At 37.0% G+C, this 6,000-nt stretch overlaps 1 protein-coding gene across 1 annotated transcript in view; it reads left to right on the top strand.

Annotated features, from left to right (window-relative positions):
* Positions 1–5,300: 5,300 nt before the first annotated feature.
* The window catches only part of LOC137026661 (fibroblast growth factor receptor 1-A-like), a 34,533-nt gene continuing 33,833 nt past the window's right edge, over positions 5,301–6,000 (top strand). Inside the window, exon 1 of the mRNA XM_067394070.1 lies at positions 5,301–5,456. The gene's annotated coding sequence lies outside the window, so the exon portion shown is untranslated. The remainder of the gene's footprint in view (positions 5,457–6,000) is intronic.

Genomic DNA, 6,000 nt, shown 5'->3' with positions numbered 1-6,000 from the left:
TGACATGTTTTCTTCAGATTTTTACCCAGCTAACCTTCTGTCTACTGCTTTTCTCTAGCCTGGGCACCCCAAACCTCTCGTTACCGAAGTGGCGCTGCTGCTGCTGATGAGGCGAGAACCCATATGCCCCTACGTCATCCATCTATACGAGTGGTTTGAACATCCTCAAACGTTCACTCTCGTTATGGAGTACCCGGAACCCTCGACTGTGTGAACCAGCCGCACAGATCATTGTGCTACAGGCTATGATGGCGCTACTACACTGCATCAAGCGTGGTGTTTTTCACCATGACATCCATGCTCAGAATTTCCTGTGGAACAAAGACACGTTTCGTCTCAAGCTGATAGACTTTGGCTGCGGTCAGCTATTTCTATATTCTGTACAGAAACAGTTAAAGGTGAAGTATGTACGATTGTTTTATAACTATAGCCCAACGTATAGCGAGGGTTTGGGAAGGGGCCTTTTGAAAATATGCTTTATTTTGTAAGAAACGACATACTTCACTTTTAAAGTCAAAATAAGGAACATTTTAGATGCTATTTTCATAGATGCCAAGTCACATGGTCATGACTAAACAGCTCTCTCCTGCACAGAATGTGCAGATCTGATTAGCCAGTGCCTAGCCCGGGATCCCACTAAACGGCCGACGTTAGAGCAGATGTTTCAGCATGAATGGATTACAAGTGATCTAGATTGGGGAAGTTCAGGAGATTCAATCCATCTGTGATTTCAGGTGTGAGGAAGTGTAACAGACAGAGTAGGATTATTATCATGTGTCTTCAATTCTGGATCATTTGCAGTGAGGTGTTCGTTGTAATGTTCTTGTTATAGTCAAGTCAAGCTCATTTATATGGCGCTTTATACAATACAGATTGTTTCAAAGCAGCTTTGTGGTAATAAACAGGAAAATAACAGAATCAGTGATGCAAACAGAAAATATAAAATTGTTCATGAGTTGACTTGTTCATGTGATCTTTGTATATTGGACAGGAAATAACATACTTGCTGTCCTTGGTGGAAGACTTGACCCGAGGCCTGAAGTCCAACCCCAACCCGACAGGGAACTCGGAGCCCGTCCACGTCTGAGCCACATTTGCTTTGTTTTAAAATGAATTTTTGCTTTGTTTTTTAAAAAGTCAAGACACCTCATCTTTGGTCATATACGAGGCGCTATATAAATAATCTGTACATATGTATATATCATTTATGAATTAAAGAAATGTTTTTTTAAACAGTCTCAGCCTAGGAGGAACCTTTTGAAGTGAAAAGGCAAACCCCTTTATTTGTGCTTCCCAAAATAAAACTAAATAAAATTGTCAATAAAACTCTACATGATATCAAATGTTTGGAGATTTCACCATGACAACAAGAACTCTGACATTAATTTAGTGATCAAATTTAGCACTCTTAAATATGATCAAAATGTTGTAATCATAACTAAACCTCAAATTGTCATAAATCAACATCTCCGTAAAATGTTATGGAGTTTCTAATAGAAATATGACTTTCTGTAACAAAACAGGGCGTTGATTTTGTACAATCATGTTTATCCAGCATTGGGCATTTTGGGAGACACAACAAGTGAATAGGGAAATTAAATATCAATATTCTTATGAAATATTAGACATTATTGTTGCCAATTATTGCTCCCATTATTACACTTCTTTTTTCATTACATGTTGCCCCAAGAACACATTCATATGCAAATTAGATACAGTATATAGATACAATGTATCACATTTAAGGCCATTTTACCCACACATTGCATCAAGTAAAACGGTATAGCAATCAATTCCGTTATATCTTTGATTAGTTGAGAATCATTGTTACGTGCCCATCTAGTCTAGGGTTTAAAGCTAGACTGTACAAACAAAAAAACACAGCCAATGTGTCCAAAAGTGGCAATTAGGGGATAACAGACACAGCAATGGATCATGTTCTATAAGATCACTATTTGTAGCGTCCAGAGGATTAAAACATATCAGACCTAGTGGAGTAGCTAATTTACTATTTCTATATTAATCCACTGGGTCTGCCTATATACGTTTTAATCCCCTGGATCATGCTAATGATGATCTTAACTTTATGAATATTTATATTTACTATTAAAAGTAAATATGTTAGTTGCATAAAATGGAAATACTCCATAAAGTAGGCTAATAACTACGTTACCTCAGATGTGTAATGGTTGGATTCCACAACTGAGCACATAAAACATAAGTTAAGACAATACAACATACTGTAGGTGTCATAAAATGTACTGAATTTTCGGTAACACTTTAGATTACAGCCCGGAAAGTACTGCGTAATTACAACAAATTTACAGCGTAACTTTCAATAATTATAGTGTAACTATACAGTAAGTATGTGTAAGTATAGGGGAACAATATGTGAAGTATTGGGAATAAAGGGGTAACAACCAGGAAAAATAACAAATTATTCATACTTTTAATATTTTATAACTAAGGGGTACGTATGACATAACTAAGGGGTAAATATGACATTACGGGCCGTAAATTAAAGTGGTGCTTGTTACCCTTATTTCATGTAGTTACAGGGTAAGTATGACATTACGGGCCGTAAGTTAAAGTGGAGCTTGTTACCCTCTTATTTCATGTAGTTACAGGGTAAGTAATTAATAAAAAATAATAATAAATAAATAAATAAAAACGCAAACAGTCATATCACTTGGAAAACTTTATTTGAAAAACAACTTATTTCAAAACAGATTTAAAGTTGCAACACTTCTTATTTGTTTCTCTTGCTTGGTTTCCTCCTCCTCTTGTTCCTCTTCGTTCGTTCTTACCACTGATGAATCTTAAGAGGGAATCCCATTTGCTATTCTGTATTTAAAAAATACAGAACACCCGGAAATGTGTTTACCGTTTACTCATCTTTTACCCTCATGCCATCTGAGATGTATACGACTTTCCTTCTTAAGATGAACACAAAAAGGATTTTAGGAAAAAAATAAATCATCTGGGAACGCTTTATAATGCAAGCTCACGTGTTCCTAAAAGTCGAAGTATCAAACAGCACAAACAGCAATAACTACAGTAATCCATACGACCCTAATGGATGAATCGATGTCTTCTGAAGTGAAACGATACGTATTTGTAATAAAAATGCCAAATATTTGAATATTTTTAAAACTTTCGACCAACTGTCTCCTTGCGCGTGCATGCGAGGGTTGAGAGTTCATGCGTGACGTAACTTGAAGAGTGACGTAGGCATGCCGAGAAACTCACGCAGATGTTGGATGCTGTCAGTTTTTTTTTTTTTTTTTTTCATTATTATTATTTTAGTAATGCTCACAACAAAATACACAGAATAACAGATAATGAGAATGAGAAACAAACAAGACAGAACAACAGAGACGGCAGTTCTCGCGCGAGTTTCACACAAATCTCCCGCGAAAATGTCATGAAAGCTTCACGCTGCTTCATCGAACCGTATATCGAACGCGAAGTCGACTCTCATGCAGGCACTGGTGACAGTTGGTCAGAAGCGAAAAGATGAATAGCCTAAACCATGAGAAAATTTCGGGGTGTAACTTACTGTATTTTCTTTTAATACAGAATAGCAACGGGATTCCTTCTTAAGATTCATCAGCTGAGAAACAAGAGCAGGAGGAAGCCAAGCGAGAAAAAACAACAACCAAAAAACGGACAAAACTTGTTACTTTCTGTCAGGACTTTAGAGTTTGAAATGAAAAGTTGATTTAAAAAAATGAATAAGTGTTGTAGACCTGTTTTTAATAAAGTTGTTTTTCAAATAAAGGTTTCGGAGTCAGTGATATCAGATTGTTTGCATTTTATTAATTACCTACCCTGTAACTAAATGAAATAAGAGGGTAACAAGCACCACTTTAATTTACGGCCCGTAATGTCATACTTACCCCTTAGTTATATGTCATAGGTACCCCTTAGATATAAAATATTTACAGTATAAATAATTTGTTATTTTCCTGGTTGTTCCCCCTTTATTCCCAATACTTTACATATTGTTCCCCTATACTTACACATATTTACTGTATAGTTACACTATAATTATTGAAAGTTATGCTGTAAATTCGTTGTAATTACGCAGTACTTTCCGGGCTGTAATCTAAAGCGTTACCGAATTTTCTATTGCTTTTCTGATTTGACTGTGAGATTCGCCGATTTTCGGTGCGTAAGATGGGATGTCAAGTTGGCATTTTCACCCCAAAATGGCTGCCGCGCTACCGAAGCGCCACCTCGTGGCTGTTACCCAAAAACATCAGAGTTTCGCCTCTTGGATTATACTCTTTGATCTGATCGATTTTTTTAAGGCAGCATAGATGTATCCTTCACTGCCTTTGATATCCCACAAACGCGTTCCATTCTGTGACAGTTGACCTAGAAAAATAAAGATGGTGTCCGAGAGTTGCGTTTGCTGGTCAGTTTGTGTGTAAATGTTCATTTTTGACCAACATTTTTCACTTTTGATGTAATTTCTAGCAAGAAATTTGTAGTAATTAAATATTTGTTTAGTTCTCACCAAGCCCGCGCTATTTTTCTGTAGATCAATAAACGGTTAAGCTGCCTCAGAAGTCTATCTGAAATCAGTTTCATGAGGTGGCTTCATGCACAAACGCTGCCTTACAATTCATTGCCTAATAAGGCAGCAAGTCAGCTGCTTAGGTTTTCGGATGCAGCCATAGAGTTAGTTAGCCTGACTACGTCAGACTTCCTACTTCCGCTCAATTTCATTTCGCTTCTGTACTCAGTCTGAGACAGCGTCAGAGCTTTATGTTTACCACCGGTCTGGAAACAGCCGGGCCAATCAACGAACAGAGGGCGGGCTGAGAGCCGTGACGTAGATGCTAAGCGCCGAGTTTTACATTGTAGGTTAGAGAAATCGAAAACCGAAACGACCGCGGAAATGGGAAACGAGACACGGGATGCAATTCGCTCTGTTATGGAGAACATTCAACTCTTTTTCAAACTGAAGCCAGAACAAGAAGAGTGTTTGAGAAACATTTGTTTTATCATGTGTTTACAACAGGTTTACAGTGGAAGTTCAATCATAGATTTGAGTTTGATGCATGATGTCTGTGCTTCGATGCGGCTGTACAGGCACATAACATACGTCATAACTAAACGTATCTGATTGGCTTACGGGTAACCAATGATTTTAAACTTCAGACAAGCGCCCCCTAGCGAGAGAGAAAACACTTCTCTATTATGCCATTCCAGACTCTGTCTACGAAGCAAAGTGAAGTAGCAGAGTCTGGTATTACCAGGCTAAGAGTTAGTCATAAGTGTTACGAATAAATCTTCACGCCTTCTTCAGGAGCACACATCCGGTCGTCATATTTTCACTGATTTCAAATGATTAATGAAAACCAAAGAGGTTAAAGAAATGTGGAGTTTCGTCCAGTGACTATTTGGGAGTTTTATGAACATCTGAACCTGATCGGACTGATATGTTGGTATGTAACAAAATACGCATGCTTTTCTTTTTCTTTTTCTTTTTTTTTTTTTTTGAATTTGAATTTGAATAATATTAGTAGTGTTTTTGTAGCCTAATGTCCTAACCTTGTGTGAAGAGATGGAGTTTGTAGCGTACATGTTATCGTTTCTCTTCATGTCCACACTGCCTTTCACTGTGCCTGAGATCTTTCTCATTTGTTTAATTTGTCTGCTAGGTAACTCTGTGAGCCCTTATATGCTAGAAATAAGGTTCTATATGAAAATGTCTTAAATGTGACTGATTAAGTGTTATATATTTCAATGCAGCTTTCAGCATTAATCGGTCATAAATAGTGTTTTTTAAAGTAGGCTACATAGAAAGTAGATATTAAAAGAGGTCATAAAAACTGCATGTAATTTTTTTTAAACACAAAGCATCTGTGACCTATTTTGTGCATTTTAAACAACTTGAGCACTTTTAAGGCAATGTGACATGAATAAATTAGACAGATTACAAATACCTCACTGTTTACAGCATCTTTTTCTGCTGTTGCTTTATTTATT

This window comes from Chanodichthys erythropterus, chromosome 9 (genome assembly GCF_024489055.1).
Source record: "Chanodichthys erythropterus isolate Z2021 chromosome 9, ASM2448905v1, whole genome shotgun sequence".
NCBI classification, from domain to species: domain Eukaryota; kingdom Metazoa; phylum Chordata; class Actinopteri; order Cypriniformes; family Xenocyprididae; genus Chanodichthys; species Chanodichthys erythropterus.
Note: the sequence above shows the minus strand (reverse complement) of the source record. Positions and strands in the feature narration are given on the sequence as shown.